Consider the following 20348-nt stretch of genomic DNA (forward strand, 5'->3'; position numbering starts at 1 on the left):
TTCCAAGCATTCTGGTGCTCTAACATGGTAGCTACAAAATCTTGTGTCATGCTGACTGTGGCTGTCTGATATTTAAATGGTTTATTTCAGGCTACTTGAAGTATTTTCTCTTTGACCTGAGAGCTCTGGAATTTGACTATAACATTCCTGAGAGTTTTCATTTTAGGATCTCTTTCAGGAGGTAAGTAGCGGAGTCTTTCAATTCCTATTTTGTCCTCTGGATTTAGGATTTCAGGGAAGTTTTCCTTTATAATTTCCTTAAATGTGATGTCTTTCTTTGACCATGACTTTCAGAGAATCCAATATACTTTCTCTCCTCAATCTGTTTCCCGGGGCAATTGTTTTTATCATGAGATCTTTCACATTTTCTTCATTTTTTTCCTCTTTTGATGTTATTTTATTGTTTCTTAATGTCTCAAGGAGTCATTAGCTTCCACTTGCTAAATATCAGGCAGAAGTGTAAAGAACAATGAGTTAGAAGTCAGGAAACCTGAAGTATCGACCTTGCACAATTAGAATGATGCCCTTCCCCTGTTCTGGGCCTCAGTTTCCTCCTTTTTACAATGAGGAAATGGATTAGATGGTCTCTCAAGGAACCTTCAGCTCAGCTCTAATATTGTACATTCTAAGATTCCTCCTAGCTATGAAATTCCATGTTTTGCAATTCTTTAAGGTACTGATATTCCAGATTCTAAATCCATTTCAGCTCTATTTTTCCTAGTATTCTAGCAATAAGACTTGCTAGAATCTGTAGTCCCATTATTCTCCAGGTTACTCCTCCTAGATGATCTCCCTCCCACTGACTTGTCAAAAGTATAAGGAAGTCTCACCATTACTCCTCTCTTTCCCCAATCCCTACACTTAGGTTTAGCATCACAGATCCTACTTGAAACCCAAAGGTCAATCCTCACAACTTATTGTTTGACATTTTAGTTCAGCTTGTGTCCTGAGGTGCCGGTATTTCAGTTGTCTGCATATGTTCTTCGATATTTCTATAAATATGTGATCTCAGTAATATGGATGCTCCTTTGAGTGGCACAGATCAAAACCCACCTATGCTGTCTCATCTTGGTTGACTTTCATCTGTGTCCTTTCATCAATCCTCTACAGAAAATCGTATGTTGGAGGCCTTCCTCTCAATTTCTTAAACAGATATAGGTTCTAGTACAACACATAATCCTTCCCCCTTGATACATAAACAACCCATCTCCTTTGCATAATATCTTTGATAGTTTCTCTCAGGCCATTTATTGCATAGCACTTGTCATGGACAATATACTATAGTATATGTACATGTGTATATGTATATATATATATAAACACATATATATTATGGCTTGTAGTATAGAATATATTGTATGTAGTATATAATATACTATAGTCTATACCTCCTATCATGCTATATTACTAAATGCATGGCCCATAATTCAACCTAACAATAACACAGGGAACACTAAGTGGGTGAAGAATGCCTATTAGCTGGAATATGATATGTAGTTATATAAATAAACTATATTGACCTCTGAGCTGATCCATCACACACAAACCTTAGAGATACACTGCCAGTAGGCAATGAGTTGTACCCCAGATTGACCAGAAGGAGGAGAGTGAATTAAATTACATTTGGAAAAGTTGGTAGTATTTTCTAACACTCCAACCTTCCTGTAACAAAAATTCATCTTTCTCAAAAGGATTCTTCCAATGAAGCCATATTATGGTGAATCATGAAATACCACCATCTCTTCCATAACTATACAGAGAAAAATATTTGACAATCTGATCAACTCTTATCCCTTAACCTTTACAATGATTTAAAAGAAAAATAAGTCAGCCCCCAAACTCAGTGTTGATTCAGTGCATGGTACTGACCTCACTTTGGTGATCTAAACCCATCAGGGCCTCTCCTTTGTTAAATCAACATTTGTTCAGCGAACCAGCATTTGGTATGCAATGATGATGTGCAAATTAGATTGAGTAAATACTTCTCAAATTTCCAATTCTTTCTCTAGACATTCTAACTCATAAAAAAATCTGGATATATGTCAATATAGTTTATTTTTAAATTTCAAATAATACCATGTACAGAGAAGGGATAATTCTGGAGAAAAAGTTCAGGAAATCTGTTGGTCTGTGATGTTTAATATCCCGAGATGGTGAGGTAGCTCTTGGAGTGACTGGCCCTCAGTGGTGGCCTTGATCAGGGTGGGCAGAGAAGGCACAAGGAAGTAACCAAGCAGATCGTAGATAGAACCATTTTAAGTTCTTTCAGTATAGTCAATAAAACATATAATAGCAGGTCTAGTACTAAGAAACATTAGTTGGTTTATGGGCTTCCAAAGGAAAGAAAAATTACTCAGAGGAAATAAGACAAGGACTGTTGGACTCTTGATCTTTACTCAGAATTACTCAGTCATCTTGGTGCTGGGGGCTTGAGCGGAGACCACATCAAATCAACAAGAAATTACTAAATGCATACTTCATGCCAGACGCTACACTAAGAACTGGGGATAGTACAAAAAAAGTCAAAAAGAGTCCTTACTCTGAAGGCCCTCATAGTCTAATAGGAGAGACAACATGCAAACAGTTATGTACAAAGACAGATGCAGGGTAAACTGGAGAGAATCTCAAAAGGAAGGTACTAAAATTAAGGAGAATCAGGAAAGGCTTCTTTCTGGAAGTAAGACTTTTGCTGGGACTTCAAGGAAGTCAGAGCAGGCAGGAGGTGGAGATGAGGCACGATAGCATCCCAGGTATGGAGGACAGCCAGTGACAATGCCCACAGGTGAGAGACAGAGAATTATGTACAGAGAACTGCAAGGAGGCCAGTACCACCAAATCTTGGCTATGTGTCAAATCAGTAAGGGACAAGAAGCCTGGGAGTGTAGGAAAAGACCAAGTTACAAAAGGCTTTAAAAGTCAAATGGAGGGGCATATACTGAATCCTGGAGATAATAGAGAGTGTTGTCTTAATAATAATAATAATAGCTGTCATTTCTAATAGCATTTTACACATATAGTATTTCATCCAATCCCTATAATACCCTTGGGACATAAGATCTACAGGTTTTGATCTTTCCCTTTTTACAATTGAGGACACCAAGGCTCAGAGATTAACTTGTCTACCATCATACAGAAACAGCTAGGTGGTGTAGTGGATGGAACACAGGATGGAACTTAGTAATACCTAAGTTCAAATCCACCCTTAGACACTTTCTAGCTATGTGACCCTGAGCAAGTCGCTTAACCCTGTTTGCCTCAGTTTCCTCATCTGTAAAATGAGCTGGAGAAAGAAATGGCAAGCCACTCCAGGATCTTTGCCAAGAAAAACCCAAATGGGGTCACAAAGACTCCAAAACAACTTAACAAATGAACAACTATAGTCACACAGTCAGCAGCAGGGGCAGGGTTATAACTCAGGTCTTCCTAACTCCAAGACCATTACATATGCAACATCTACGACAACACATTATTTTTTAGCTCCATATCCATGAAAAATTAGTTTGATTCATTCATAGGCCTGAATCACTGTCTTAGATGCTTATGATCACTTCAATCAAAACTAAAGGTCATTTCCATAACAAAGAGGCCATCATGCAAGTCCTCCTCCCATGACCCTGGTTCCTCAATTCTATGATTCTAAAGATTTGTATCCCAGTCATGGGCACAGACACAGCCTAGGTTTATTAATATCTTGGAGAGAAGCAACATTCCAATTTTTCTCTGATAGTCTCTAGCTCCCTTCAAAGCTCAGCTCAAATGTCACCTCCTAGGAAAAAGTATTTTCTAACTCACCTGTTTATTCAGGCTTCTCCCTCCAAAATTATGACCATCTTGGTGGCACAGTGGATAGAGGGCTGGGTCTGGAGTTAGGAAAACTCGTCTTCCTGAGTTCAAATCTGCTCTCAGACAGTTACTAACTGTGTGACCCTGGGCAAGTCACTTAACCCTGTTTGCCTCAGTTTCCTCATCTGTAAAATGAACTGGAGAAGGAAATGGCAAACCACTCCAGTATCTTTGCCCCAAGAAAACCCCAAATGAGGTCACAAAGAATCAGACACAACTGAAAAAAGATGAATAACAACAATTTTTTTACTATTCTACATGCTGCTTCTCTCTTGAGGTCAAGCACTGGTTTGTCTTTATGCTTCCAGGACCTTCTTGCATGGTGTAGGACACACCATATACACTTGATAAGTGCTTGTGGAATTGAACTGAATCATCACAAATCAAGCCACAAGAAAGTTCATGGCCCTAGTCCCAGCTCCTCACTATTCTCAACCTCTAGAATCTGGGCTTCCAAGTTTCAATCACATCCTTACGTAGCACATTTCCAGGAGCCTTGTGAAATCTGCATGACTATATTAACCATCAAAATTGCAGAATTTATAAATTGCAGAAATGGTAAAAGACTTCAAATCACATCATTCCCAAACACGTACTGATGCCTACCTGTGTTTCCACTACAGAACATACCCATACTCAGGGAGTTTATGATCTAGTTGCAGAAGTAAGACAATTACCCACATAGTTATAAGATAGAATGGGATAAGTGCTATAAAGAAGGTAAAAAGGGCTACAAATATTCAGAGGAGGGAGATATTCCATCCATTTGAAGAGAACAAGAAAGATTTCATGGGGAAATTGGCATTTGAGTAGAACCTGGAAGTCTAAAAAAAGGAGTTTTACAGATTAAAAAAAGGCAGGAAAAGGTATTCCAGATAGAAAGAACCATACAAGGAAAAGTGTGGAGGTGGAAAAACCTTGATAATATATAAGGAACCTGAGGTTAATTTCAGCACAGAGTCAGAAGGTAGGGGAGTAGTGAAAAATAAGACTAGAAAAGTAAGTTGGGTCAAGATCATAGAGGGCATTGAATACCTGGCTGAGGAATTCAGATTTAATTAAATAGGCAAAGGAGAACCACAGAAGATTTTTGAGAAGGAGAGATAACATTCCCAGAACTATGTATTATAAATATAAATCTAGCAGCTTGTACAGGTTGCACTGAGTAAAGTTGGGAGCATTTCAGAACATAAGCCAAAAAAAAAAAAAAATAGACCTGAACCAGAGTAGTTGTATTAGGTATAGAAAAGAAAGTGGTCTAGATCAAAACTTTACAACTAATTGAATATTAGTAAGAGACACAGAGGAGTCAAAGATCATTTTAAATTTTAAAAAATGAGATTGAAAGAATGTTGGTACCATTAACAGAAATAAAGAGGTCAAAAGGAGGTGCACATTTTGGAGAAAAGGTAATGAATTCAGTTTTGGACATGTTGAGTTTGAAGAACTGGATGGGAGATCAGCTGAAAATGCAAGGGTGAAAAAATTTCAGAAGCCGAAACAAACAGGATGATTTCATTACCACCATGTTAAATTTAATATTCGCTTCTTTAAACAATCTGTGTATAACAGAAGTTCATGGTTTCCCATACAATCTTCTATTTTGTTCTTGGTAAGTTTAAATGTTAATGCTTACTGATGACTGTGAAATTCAGAATTTTTAAGATGTAAATGTGGAACTTGGGAGAGATGTTGGGTTGAAAAACAAATCTAGGAACAATTTGCAGAAGGGAGTGTTGAAGTTGTGTGAGTGGATGAGATTGCCAATGGAGAGACTGCAGGGAAAGGGAAGAGGAACATTGATAGAACTCTGGAAAATGTTTCAATTTAAAGGGTAGGTAAAAGAGGATAAAGATAAAAAAAGAAACAGAAACAGTCACAATGAACCATCCAGTCATCCTCAGATTCAATACAAGTGCCAGGGAATCCATGAGAAGCCTTGCCCACAGCCAGCCTTACTATGAATTACCTTTGATGGTTAGTCCCATTATCAAAGAGATGCCCTGTGACCATATTTTTAAATGGTGCCCCTGGAAAGAATCTTACTCTCCAGGAAACACCAACAAGATAAGCCTACGAGATAAGCAAGTAATCTGAGCCCCTAGCCAGAGACTCACATAAGAAATTGGAGATGGACACCAAAAGACTTGAAGGGTAGAGACTAATGGAAACATGACAAATAAAATATTCACCTAATCCACACCCTCAGTGCACAGGAGGGAAGTGCACAGGAAGGAAAACTAATTAGGCCCTTGAGCACTTCAGGCATGAATTACCTCAAACTGAATAAACACTGGTTAAAAAATCCTGGGCTTTCTTATGAGGTTCTTTCATCCTCCCCCAACTTATATGCATATACACACATACACTTGCACACATAAGTATGCACAAAAACATACACATGCATGTATATGCATATAAATAGATATACACTCATTCAATTTACTTCTCATTGCTTGTGTTGAATATGAATTAAATTGCACTGCAATATCAAACTGCAGTTGGTCTGAATCACGCTCAGGAACTGAGGAATTGAATAGCACTTAACAAGAAAAGCTTATCACTGAGGTTCAGACAAGCTCAGGTCCATGTAGCACCTGATGAGCTGTCTAAGGGAGTGATGGCAATAATATGGAATAATAAATGCTCTAGCCTCCTATCCAAGGGTTACAGGGGGGAGAATGAGGTATCGCTTACAGTCCTCTCTCTTTCCACTGCACTCGGCTGCTATGGTACCAAGCAGCAGCTCAATTTTTGAAGAAAAGAGGCTTCAGCCCAGATAGAGATGGCAGCTTCACCCCTCCTGACCCAGCTAAAGGACCTCAGCTTTCACCTTACTGAGAAAATTGAAAGTATTCACCATAAGCTCTTCCCATTCTCTTCATCTCAAAATCTCCTGATGTCATTCTTTGCTCCAAAGGCCAACCCTTCTAGGTTGTCTTTGACCCATCTTTTATATCTTTCTATAGAATACCCATTCAATCATTGACTCTCTCTAATCTTAAAACTCTTCATACCTACTGCCTATACCCTACAAATATGCCCAAGTCTCCCACCCACCCCATCTTCATTCCTCAAAAAACCTTCAATAGGCCTTACCATCCCCCTCAAGCTACCATCTTAAAAGATACTCAAGAGAGACACTTCTCCCTTTCTCAATCAAACTCCTGGACAAAGCCATCTGTACTCAGGGACTCCCATTTCTCTTATCTCACTTTCTTTTAAACTCTCATCAGGAAGCTGAGCTCTCCACAGTTATCAGTGGTCTCTCTCTTTTTTTAATTTATATTTTATTTTCCCCCAAATACATGTAAAAACAATTTTAGCATTCTTTTTTCAAACTTTGAGTCCCAAATTCTCTCCCTGCTTACCTCCCCTCCTCCTCTCATTGAGAAGGTAAGCAATATGACAGAAGTTACACATGTATATATATAAAACATATTTCCATGTAGGTCACGTTGTGAAAAAAACACAAGAAAAAAAAACAAGAAAAACAAAAAAAGAAAAAGTATACTTTGAGTTGCACTCAGACTCCATCAGTTCCCTCTCTGGAGATGGACAACATCTTTCATCATAAGTCTTTCAGAATTCTCTTGGATCATTGTGTTGCTGAGATTAGTCAAGTTATTCTCAATGGTCTCTTAATTGCCAAATCTAATGACCTTTTTTCCAATCTTTTTCCTTCTTGATCTCTGTAGTATCCAACACTATTAATCACCTTCTCTTTCTAGATATTTTCTTCCCCCTAGATTTCCATGACACTGCTCTACCTTAGTTTTCCTATTTCTTCAACTGTTCCTTCTCATTCTCCTCTGCTGTTTCTTCACCCATATCATACCCACTAACCATGCCTGAGTACTCTTCTCTTTTTGCTCTATGTTATTTTAGTTGGTGATCTCATCAGCTTCCCATGGATTAAATTGCCACCCCTGTACAAATGACTTCCAACCCAAGTATTTCTCCTGAGTTTTAGTCACATATTTCCAATTGCCTTTCGGACATTTCAAACTACATGTTCCACAGACTCCAAGTCTCATACTCCCAGTTTCCAAAAGAGAACTCATTCTCTCTTTCCCCTAGCACCCTCCTCTCTACTGACCTTCCCTATCTATCAAAGGCACCACAATTCTTCCATTCTTTCAGCCCAGGATTATGACTTGGGTATCATTTTGGACTCCTCACTCTCTCTCATCCTACATGTCCAGTCAGTTGCCAGACTTTGTCATTTCTACTTCCATAAAATATCTCCAACAAATAAGACTCTTGTCTCTCTAGACGCAGCCACAGTTTTAGTTTGGGTCTCACCTGGACAATCATGCAGCCTCCTAATTAGTCTTCCCACCTTAAGTCTCTGCCCACTCAAATTTCAAGAAACTGCTAGAGCAATTTGCTTTAAGCATGATTTCATCGGCTTATTTCCTTACTCAATAAAGTCCAACAGCTCCCTACTACCTTTGAAGATCAACTATCAACTCATTTGTATTACTTTTAAAGCCCCTCAGAACTGGCTCCAATCTGTCTTTGCGCCCTCATTATATACCACCCCTCTTCTAGCACTAAGTCTAAGCAAACTGAACTTCTCTTTTTCCCACTCAGAGCTAGGATCTTGTGCCTGTGTCTTGCATTGGCTGTTTCCCATGCATGGAATGCACTCTCTTCTCACCTCCACTTCATTAGAGTCCTTAATTTCCTTTAACACTCAGTTTAAACACCCAAAAATCCATCCAATCTCACAAACTACCTTGTATCTGGCTGCCTCACATTTATTATGTATTTATTCTGAACATATTCTGCATATTGTCTTCCTCAATAGAACATAATTTTCTTAAGGGCAAGGGGTGTTTTATTTTTGTCAGTGTATCCCACCACCTACCACACAGTAGATACTTAATTTGCTTGTTGAATGGTTGAGAAGACCCACATCATCTCCCCAGCATCTATATCTCCCCAAGATAGTATATAGTATGTAGAAAATAGAGGCAGCCTTGGCAGAAAGCATATGGGATTTGGAAATGGTGTTGGGGACAACAGAATCAAAAAAAGCAGAATGGTGGCAGCAGTTGGAGAAGACAATGGGGGTGTAATAGACAAAGCATTGGCCAGGGAAGCAGAAAATATGAGTCTGCAACTTATTAGCTGTGTGACCTTGGACAAGTTACTGTACATCTTTGAGCTTTGGTTTCCTCATCTGTAATGAAAATAATCCCATTTCTTCCTTTCTCATGGAATTACAATGAGGTTCAAGTGAAATGGAGGTGAAATCACTTTCAACCAATTAATCAACCAATCAACAAGTATTTATCAAGCATTTCCTATGGGCCAGACACTACACCAAGACTCTAGGACATACACACAAAGTTGAGACAGTTCTTATCCTCAGAAAGGTTTTATTCTAATAGGAGAACATAATGCATATGTAGGCAGAGGAGGGTAAGGTTGGGCTGTTACAGAGATTGTTAATGGAGCATAGTGCCTGGCATAGAGAGCTTAATGAATACTTGTTGTCTCAGAAGCTCAGGGCACTAAATTTTCAAGCCCTTTCCTCTAAGCAATAGTGGCACTGATTTGATTATCATTGCCAGAGCAAGAGTGAAGGGAAGGGATAGGAAGCAGGGTGATGGACAGGAGGGAAGGGAGAGGGAAAAGGGTAGACAGTAAGATGTGCATGCTGGTTAGGCCCTGATATCATGGTGGTTGGAATATAAGGCATGGTCTGGACTTGGCTACATATATTGCGGGTTGGATTATAAAGTACAACTAGAAAAATAAAATCTTTTCGTGAAGAATATCTATACTTATTTGGACATTGTTTCAGCCAAATTTCATATGATTTATCCAAGAGTCCATATGGTCATTTCTTAGATTCTCTACACAGTGGTCACACCTACAGGTTATAGCCACCTTTAAATAAAATATGATAATTTTCATCTGTGATGACTTGGACATTTCATTGAAAAACTGAGGCAAATGTAAGTTTCAATTTCATTTCTCTTCATGTAACTATAGGTATTATGCAGGAGAATTACTTTCTGAAAATCCATAGAACCACAGAGTGTCAGAGCTGGAAGGGACTTTTAAATATAGAATATAGATGATCAGAGCTGAACAGGATCTCATAAACAATCTAGTCCAACCCTGACATTTTATAGATTTGACAAATTTTATTGAAGCTAATAGACCTTCTGTCTACACAGCACTCTGAGTATCCCAAAGCTCTTGCTAAGAACTCCATCGTAAAACCAAGATTCCTGCAACCCAAGAAGTGACGGTCATGGTGGTCTAGAAAAATTTGAAAGCTAAGACTCATAACCCTTTCCAGTTAAGATAAATGAAATGTGTTAGTATTACAAAGTTTCAGGAAATCATGATGCAAGGGAAAGAAAGCTGAACAGTAAGAGAAACTGAGATCAAATCTCAGCTCTGTTATTACATGTATGACCTCAGACAAATTGCTTGAACTCTTTAATCCTCATCTGAAAAGTGAGCATGTTGTATTAAGATTACTTTTTAAGGCTCCTTCCAGTTCTAATCTTATCATCCTATGGTTTTTGGAAGGAATCATGCTCCTTAGTAGCCACCTGCTCCTTCCTGCTCAGAAATCTGCTTCTGACAAAAGCACTGGATTTGTCCTCCCTGTCTGAGTAAGGGACTCCTCCAAACATCCTATTTCTCCTCAGTTACTTATTAGAGATCCACCATATGGGTCAGGTCTGGACATACACTGTAGAAAGTTGAGAAAATTATCTTGGTTTTGTAAACTCAAGCCTTCAAGGATAACCAGACAGCACTCAATATGCTATTCTTAGACTTTGTATAGCAGCCTCTAGGACTAAAATAGTTACCTTTTGCCCTGGAGGTCTTCAATCAGAGACTGGATGACCACTTGTTGGAGAGGGGTTACCTGTTCAGGGGAGATGGAACTAGGTATCCAATAAGGTTCCTTCCAATTCTAAAAGTTCATGAAGGCTGCTTCTTCCAAATCAGAGACTGGGAATACTCAATAAATCAATCAGCACAAGCACTGTATTAGACACTAAGAAGACACCTATATTAAATGAAATAGTCTCTGCCTTCATGGAGCTTACATCCAATTTAAGGAAGGCAGGAAAAACAGGAAGGAAGAATATGGCCCACTAAAGAATGCCCAGAGGCAGACAGAAGGGGACTGTCTCCTGGTAAACCTCAGAACCACAAGAGTCCAACTGTATTACCTCTGTCTCAAGTTCAGGTCAAGAGTAGCCCCAAAGGAAGATGAGTTCTCCACCCCAATGAAAATTTAGGGCTTGAGCAAAATTTAGCAGGTTTAGCATCTGAGAATTTGTGAAAATGCAAGGTTTGATCCTGCTACGCAGTCTACACTGACCAAACTCCTCAGATCACTGACCAAACAAACCTTCTGTTCTAATTGTCTTAGACTCTTGAGATTGGTTTTATAGATTTTTGTCATGGCTGAGCTGTTCTTTCCTAGGACTGAGATTTTTTTTTTTAATCTTCTTGTGAAATTGGCTGAATCAGATGAGACCAGCATGCAGTGATTCAGATAATTCAGAGGGGCTATTGGGGGTCCCTGATCCCTAGCTCATAAAGTCTAATGAAACTGAGGATTGGGGTGTCTTAGGTAATGGAATGATTCCAGGCCTGAACCATACAGAGGTAGATTTTAGGTCATATCCACAGGAGTACTTATATTACCAGCCAGGTAGGCAATAGGCATTTACTCAGCCCTGAGGTACTGCCCTGTGCCAAGTGGTTGAAGAAAGAGAAGATGGGGTCCCTGTCCCTCATAAGTACACCTTCAACCCAAAGGCACCCAAAAGAGGTATATAAAACAACTCCCTTGTCCCCATCAATGCTAATAATATTCTCTAAGTCACTCTACCTCTAAATTTTAGAAATTACCTTGAACCTTTCTTTCTTCTTTCTTACCCCAAATCCAATCTCTACAGGTTTTTCTTTCAAAATATTTATCAACTCTGTCCTTTCTCTACCTTTCCTAAAACTTCCAACTAGGCTTCATCACTCATACCTAGATTCCATATCAGCCTGCATGTGGGGTCCCCATTCCAATTTCTCACCATTCAATTCACCCTGCATGGCTACCAGGTTCAACCACCTTAAATATCACTTTCCCTATACTAAGGTCCTCTTCTAGGGCCTCTTCACAGCACTGAGATGAACTTAAGAGTCTCAAGGGTTCCAGGTCGTGCGGGTCCTGAGAAGTATTACAGCTTTGTGCTTCTATAACTAGCCACCAAATCAGCGTCTACTATCTGAGGACAGCCTGGATGATATGGAAAGCTTGGTGACCGTCAGGTGACCAGATATCTTGACTGAAGCAATTCTTAAAAAAAAAGAAACTACCAACAAAAATGGCCCCCAATCTATATAAACAGAGACGATTTACATGGGTCCTTGAAGTACTGAAATACGTAAACACCACTTTTATCACAAAAAAAACTCAGCAAGAAATTTCATTTTGGCAAGAGAAAGTACATTCAACTCTGTTGTTCTGGATCTGACTTTTAGCTTTCCTCAAGTAGTGCTCAGATGTTCTTTCTCCGAACCTAGCCTCTCCCTCCCCAAATTCCTTCCCCACACATACATTTACATCCCAGAAACTTACTTTTAATTCTAGCCCATTCTACCCTACTCCATCCCACCCCTGAGTTCAACTGGGGACCTCTCCTACCCATGAATGAGACTACACTCCCACTTCCATTCCATACCCTTTCTTCCTCTAACACATGCCATTCTGGGTATCATAGAGTGAAATAGTTGGGTGGCGCAGTGAATAGATCACTGGGCCTAGAGTCAGGAAGACCTGAATTCAAATCCAGTCTGACACTTACTGTGTGACTAAGCACAGCACTTGACTTCTGTTGGCCTCTATTTCCTCAACTGCAAAATGAGGCTCACAATAGCACCTCGCTCCCAGTGGAAGGCACTGGCAGCTGGAAAAACCGAGAAAGCCCACCTGAAAAATGTAGGATTTGAGCTGCATCTTTAAAAAAAAAAAAAAGCTGAGCAAACTAAGAGGGGACCATGGAGAGGCAGAGAATTTCAGTTATGGGGACAGCCAGTGCAAAGGTATGAGAGATGGGGAAATGGAGAGCCATATTCAAAGAATATCAATTAGGTCAGAGGTCAGTTTATGAAGAATTTAAAAGTCAAATAGAGAAGTAAATATATTTATCCCAGAAGTAATGAGGAGCCACTGGAGCTCACTAGGCAGGATGCTTTTAGAAAAAATATCTTGGCAGCTGATTGAAGGAGAGATAGGACTGGGGACAAATTTGAGGCAAGGAGACCAGTTAGAAGGGTATTGTAATAGGTGAGAGATGATGAGAGCCTGAAGAAGGGTGGAAGCTATGTGTGCAAAGAAAAGAGGATAGATAGATAGATATACAAATGCACATACATACATACATACACACACACACACACATATATGTATGTATATAATCAAAGATGGTGTGAGAGTAGAAATGACAAGTTTGAGCAACTTCTTCTATATATAGGGTGAGTGAGAGTAAGGAGTGGAAGGTGAAGACAAGTTTGGGGGCCTGGGTGACTAAGAAGATGGTGGTACTTTGAACAGTAATCAGGAAGTTTGAAAGAGGGAAGAGTTTGGAGGGAAAGATAATGAGTTCCGTTTCGAATTTCAATGCCTATAGGAAGTTCAGTTCAAGTTCTCTAGAACACAGTTGGTGATGTGTGACAGTAACTCAGGAGAAAGACTTGAACTGGATTTATCGACCTGAGCATTATTTGCATAGAGATTATAATTGAACCCAGTGATTTGATGAGGTAAACAAATAAGATAATATAGAATGAAAAGGAAAACGTTAAGCAAGACAGAGTCTTGGTGAACCACCACTGGTTAGTGAGTGTGACCTGGATAAACATCTAGGAGAGGAGACTGAGGAGTAATCAGGCAAACGGAGAGAACTAGGAGAAAGTAGTGTCATCAAAACCTAGCAAGAAGAAAGTATCAGGGAGAAAAGGTTGATTGACGGTGGTCAGAGACTGCAAAGAAGTCAAGAGGATGAAGACTGAGAAAAACTCATTAGATCTGACAATTAAGAGATAATAGTAACTTTGGAGAGAGTAGCTGCAGCTGAATGATGAGGTCAGAAACCAGACTGATGAGGGTTCAAGAGAGAGAGGAGAGGAAATGGAGGCACTGGGTATAGATGGTTTTCTCAAGTTTAGCCACAAAGAGGAGAAGATAGTTAGCAGACAAAATAGACTCAGAGAGAGAAAGTAACTCACCCAAGCATATTCCATAAGGGGTAGAGATAGGAATAGAACCCATGTTTTCAGAGTCCTCACCCATGCATTCCCCCTACATCCACACTTACTATAACACATTGCTTCCTGGAGCACAGGTTGGCCCAGGCAGAAAGCACAGCCTCCAGACTTCTAATATACTCTGATCTAACAGCTACCATAAACTAGGGTCAGCATTAATAGGTAGAGGTCCTGAGTACAAGATGGTTTTAGGCAGCTAGCCCTACCCACTATGGCCAATTTCACCACAGTGGTGAACTCAAAAAGACTAAGAAAACAGGAACTGAGATCTCTGGCCACTGGGGTGTAGACATGGGATCATTTCTCGAAGTCCTTTCTTCTGCCTCCTTCATGGTCCTCACCAGTGGCCATCTCCAGTCATCCTGATCTACATCTCCTCACTAGACCCAGATGGTTCTGGAGGAGAAAGTGACGTTGGCGACCTTGCACAGCCTTCTCCCTCTCAAATCCAATTCACTTGCATGTCATGGCGTCACCTCCCTGATGTCATGGTCCTCTTTGAGAATGAAGAACAAACAACAACAACTTTCCCAACATTAGGGAACATGAGCTCACTTGATTTCTCCCTCCTACCCTCTCACTTTGTAATAAATTGTCAGGCAACGATGAAAGAAAGCGCAGGACAATGTGGTAAATGTAGCAGAAAGAAATTTGAATTGTAATGAAGAGAGCTAATCAGGGAAAGAATGGGCCATGGAGCAAGCACTAATGAGTTTCTAAATAATTTCCAAAAGTTAATATTGTTCTATTGAGCTAGTAGAGGGAGAATCCTAATGGGGAAGAAAGGCCTAGCTCAGTGTCCTGGGACGACAGGTCTGACCAAACTACACCACGCTGTCTGTCACTCCCTGGTTACTTTCCTTTCCTTGTTCACTGATGACATTCCAATACAGGCCCAGCCTGTTGTTAAGGTCTTCCTGCCTCCACCTTTTTCTCCCTGCAACCTATACTTGGGTGATAACATAACCAGTGGTTCTCTATTGCCTATAATATAAAGTCCAAACTTCTCTGTATCCAAGGCACTTCACAACCCAGGATTGCCCTACTTTTCTAAGCTTATCCTGTATTACAAACTTCCAGTCACACTGTGCTCCATGAAAACTCTATCTACCCAATACTCACTGTACACTTTTGCTTCTGTGCCTGGAATGCCCTCCTTTTTGCCCTACTGCATTCCTATCTATCCTTTAAAGTCCAAAACAAATGCCACCTCCTCCATAAAGCCTTTCCCATTCCTTCTAGTTGGCAACAATCTTCCTCCTAAACCTCCTATAGAACTTCGTCTGAAGCTTTTTAATGCACTTATCATGTAATGTTGTATAGTTATAAGTATATAGTAGTATAGTGGTCACATATACTATACATAGTAGTACAGTTATAAATTTTGGTTCTACTTCCCAACTAGGTTGTAAGTATGCCCAAAGGGTTATGAAACTATGCATACCCCTTGATCCAGCAATATCACTACTAGGTCTGTATCCCAAAGAGATCATAAAAAAAGGGAAAAGGATACACATGTACAAAAATATAATAGCTTTTTCTGTGGTGCCAAAAGAATTGGAAATTGAAGGGATAACCATCAATTGGAGAATGGCTGAACAAGGTGTGCTATATGAACGTAATGGAATATTATTCTTCCATAAAAAATGATGAGCAAGTGGATTTCAGGAACACCTGGAAAGACGTACATGAACTGATGCTAAGTGAAGTGAGGAGAATCAGGAGAACACTGTACACAGTTCTAGCAACATTATGTGATGACTAACTTTGTTAGACTTAGCTCTTCTCAGCAATGCAATGATCTAAGACAGTTCCAAAAGACGCAGGATGGAAAATGCTATCCACATTCAGAGAAAGCACTATGGAGTCTGAATGCAGATCAAAGCATACTATTATGGTTCTTGTTTGGTTTTGCTTTTGCTTTCTCATGATTTTTCCCTTTTGTTATGATTCTTTTTTCAAAAGGTGATTAACGTGGAAATATAGTTAATATGATTGTACATATATATCCTATATCAGATTGCATGTCATCTTGGGAAGGGGAAAAATTTAGAACTTAAAAATCTTGTAAAAGTGAATGCTGAAAACTAAAAATAAATAGATAGACAAATGAATGAGTGAATAGAAAATAAATAAATGCTTCCCTCAAGTGGGATCTTGCTCATGCATTTCTGTGACTATTTTCAAGGTCTGTGATGCATGCTTTCTAATAACCTCAGTGGTAGCAATCTTAGAGGGTTCATTTGATTTATTGGAAATGGCTAAAGTCATTCAAAGCCAAGCCTGGAAAATAAGTGGGGAAGGTGTAGGTGGGTATGAGAATGATCACACCAGAGGATACAATTTTAGGTCAAAAGTGAGGTGTGACTCTGAAGTAATGAGACTGTTCTTCTTGTATAGTTCATTAACGGACTCTGAAGGAAATTCCCAAAGAGTAGTTTCAAACACCCTTGAACCATAACAGAATCACTGATATGTTTACAATCTGCCAAGGTAACTTTTTAAAGGGAGGAAGAGGCCTTTATTTGACTAGACAAAATCTGGTGAATATTTTTAAATATATGAAATCCCACTGATCTTAGCCTTTGCTAGCCAAAAAAAACAAAGGATCTGGTTAGGAAGATCAAGATGCTCCTACCTCAAAGGCTTTCCTCAAATGTTGTGTCTCCTAGGCATATGTCAAAATCAAGCAAGATTCATTGAAGGATATTACAGATAACTTTTGTTCAGTGATCCTCTAATCGTTCATTTCAAACAAGTCATAAAACAGGTGGACATATTTACCAAAGCTACTTTTGCCATCTTCATGGAGGATATCCATCCCAGAACCTAAAGGGAAGGAAGGGAAAGGAAAAAAGTATGCATTAAATGTCCACAATGTGCCAGGCACTCTGCTAAGTACTTCATAAATACAATTTCATTTGATCCTCACAATAATCCTGGAAGGTAATGGGTATTAGCCCCATTTTACAGTTAAGGAAACTGAGGCAGACCAAGGTTAAGTAGCCTGCCTAGGGTCACAGAACTAGTAGGTGTCTGAGACTGAATTTTAACTCAGGTCTTCTAGACTCTAGGGCCAACACTTTACCTACTATGTCACCTAACTGCCTCTAAAAGGAGAAGAGGTAGATAATTCTTTCAGATGCTCCTTTCTCAACACTTCCTGGATGATAGAAGCCCTGGAACACTGCAGAGCCTTCTAAATAAAATCCATAATCACTCAAAAAAAAATGGCATCAAAGAACTTGACTGGATGAAGCATGTCCATTGTCCAAACTATGGAGTGCTTAGTTGGATGGACAATCCCTAAAGCCTGTCTGTCAGTACAAATATCTTAGATAGACACTGCAAGTGAGTGACAAGCAGGACCCAGAATTGAACAGGAGAAAGTGAGCTGGCTGGATTGTCTCTGGGAAATTGTACCATGCTTTGAATACCCTGAGCTTCTCTCTGAAACAAAGGCCTATCTTTTTAATATCAATATTCTTCTAAGGATGCTGCTTGGCTGAGCACAAACTGTCACATTCTCCAAATAATTAAAATTTTTAGTTCACCCAAAAGGCAATGCTGAGGTGCATAGTGGGTATAAATAAGAACATCATATGACCAAAGAAGGAAAGTGAAGAAGAGCCAAGTATGGTGAGGAAAAGAGCAAGAGAGGGGAAGAATTGATGGAGGAATGAATGGCGTTCATGAAAAGTCAAGAGACTAATGGAGGGCTCCAGCATTTGGGGTAACCACCGTGTGGAGATATGATGGCAGAATAGGGATCAAATGAATCCAAAGCCAATGTTCTTACCACTGCCACCTGTCTGTAGGCTGGTTGATGCAACACATATACAATAAAGGCAGGGACTTGGAACAAGGATTAAAGAGGACAGTGGCTCATTGGAACTGCTTCCCAGGAACTTTGTCCCTTGCACTCCTCCCTCCAAATTATTCATATGAGATCCAAAGAATCTTGGGCTGAGGGAAAGCTGAGGCTGCTCAGACTCATATAACCCTTCTGAGGCACACGGCACCACCTTCACCACTGAAATCAGTTTTGCTGCCCAGGAAAATCCCCTTGAGGGAACTGAACTGAAGCTACATGCATAGAGGTTTAAGACAGAGATCTTGCCCTAGTGAGCAGTAGGACAAGGTTCAAAAGCATATTTAACACCAGTGGGCACTACTTAGTTAGCTGACAGTTTTGTGTTCCAAAAGGGTTATGACCCAATGGTTAAAGATTCTCCCTCCAAAAGAAAAAAAGCCATCATACCCAAAGCTCTAAGAACAGACTCTCCTTAAAAAAGGAGAAAAACAGCAAGCTACCAAGTTTTGTTCTTTTTTTTTTTTTTAAACATAGTCTGACCCTGAGTGTATTAAGGGACTACTTCCTTGCCTAAAGCAATTTAAGTTCAAGTCTCTGGTGTCTAAGCTAAAAGAGATGGCAGAACCTTTTCTAGGGCAGATTCCTTCCCTCACCCAAGAACTCTTGTTGAAGCTGTAAAAACCCAAGTCACACCTTGCCAGATCAGTGAAGCACTAACCATAATATCAACAGGGTCCTGGCCAGCAATGACCAAGAGGCCAGGCCTGCCTGGTCAAGAATATATTCCACTCAAAACCAGAGGGGAGAAGGTCTATTGGGAACTCCAGAATGACATCACCAGAAGATCATTCAATCAGAGATTTGGAGCCAAAATTGACCTTGGAAGACATCAGGTGCCACTCTTTGTTTTGTAGATGAGGAAACTGAGGTACAAAAACATGACTTTCCCAAGTCCACATACTTCAAATCTAAATAGCACTTGAACCCTGGCTCTCCTGGCTCCAAGCTTAGTGCCCTGTCCACCACCCTGCAGCATCAGCGGTATGAGTTGTTCCTCCACACATTCCTGGTCACACATGTTCCCTACTTGTGTACCCCTCAATGTGCGCACTCTGGCTATATGTTGCATCCATGATTTGTCCCTGCAAGTACATACCCTGGTCACATTCACCACATACATGTGTTCCATAAGTATGTCAATTCTTCCTTTCAGTGGTGTATGGATTTATGGGAAAAGTGAGCCCAGATTTTAGGGGAGGAAGGATTTTATAATGCTACTTTTTAGTATATTAATTAATTAAACGCCTTAGCTTTGAACTAACTGTGTCCTCTGGCTGACTATTAAAAGTAGATGCATTCTTGGGTGGAGGGGACATACGAGCTACAGTTCTGAATGGATATAGACCTACAAAGTACCTTGAATCTGGGGGAGTTTTGCGGGGGGCCTCATGTGTAAGGAAGATCCAAAACACTACACTTGATAATCACATATACTTCGAGGTATATTTAGTGATAAAGAGAAAAGGTGGATTATAGCTTTGATTTCTTTAAATCCTTTTAATCAAGGAGTTTAAGGTATTTTCATGAGAAAAAAATCGCCCCAGGGGATATGCAGTCTTCAAATGTTGTAATTAAACTTAACTTTGAGGCCATTAAAATCTGGAGTGTAGGAGTCTTACTGACATTGGATGAAAATAACTCTATCCTAATGCATTATTTTGATTTATAATATTACAAGTTTTTAATCAGACAACATTTTGTGAAAAAAAAAAAAATGTTGAGCCCAGATTAGGATTTAGCAAGTAAAACAGCTGAGTAGGAGTGTGAACAGGAGGGACAGAATTTAAATAAGGTTTTATCCAAAGCTAAACCTAAAGACGGGAGCTCCCTGACTCTAACAAGCTACGACGTCTAGCTGAGGTCCAAAGGAAGAGGTTGCAGTTAATGTCTAGTAACAACCCCACCAGAAGAGGTCATTTAGCCTGGTTTAAAGGAAAGAGCCTTGGCCTGGGAACCAGGAGATCTGGGATTTTCTCCGGATTCTGCCCTCCATTCCTTATGTGACTTTGGGCAATAGTAACTGACATTGTAGCATCCCAAAGCAAAGCACGTTACATGTATCATCTCATTTGAGCCTCACAAGAACCCTGGAAGATCAGTTGTAGAGGTACTACTATCCCTATTTTGCAGAAAAGTAAACTGAGGCAAAGGGAGGTTATATGATTTGCTCATTGTCAAACAGCTAACAAACACTGTAGGCAGTATTGGAACCTAGGTCCAGCACTCTAACCACTCTCCATTAGCCTCTCTGAGCCTCAGTTTACCTATCTATAAAATGAAGGTGTTTGATTAGATGATCTGCTATACATTCCTCCTCTAA

General features: G+C 39.8%; 1 long non-coding RNA gene across 3 annotated transcripts in view; it reads right to left on the minus strand.

The window, feature by feature from the left end:
- LOC140518918 (uncharacterized) overlaps positions 1–20348 on the minus strand; it is a 122520-nt gene that overhangs the window by 32197 nt on the left and 69975 nt on the right. For 2 of the 3 annotated variants that reach the window (XR_011972046.1, XR_011972045.1), the window contains exon 4: positions 16793–16983. This is a non-coding gene — a long non-coding RNA (uncharacterized lncRNA). The remainder of the gene's footprint in view (positions 1–16792; positions 16984–20348) is intronic. The other variant, XR_011972047.1, reaches the window with a different exon arrangement.

Source organism: Notamacropus eugenii, chromosome 1 (genome assembly GCF_028372415.1).
Source record: "Notamacropus eugenii isolate mMacEug1 chromosome 1, mMacEug1.pri_v2, whole genome shotgun sequence".
NCBI classification, from domain to species: Eukaryota; Metazoa; Chordata; class Mammalia; order Diprotodontia; family Macropodidae; genus Notamacropus; species Notamacropus eugenii.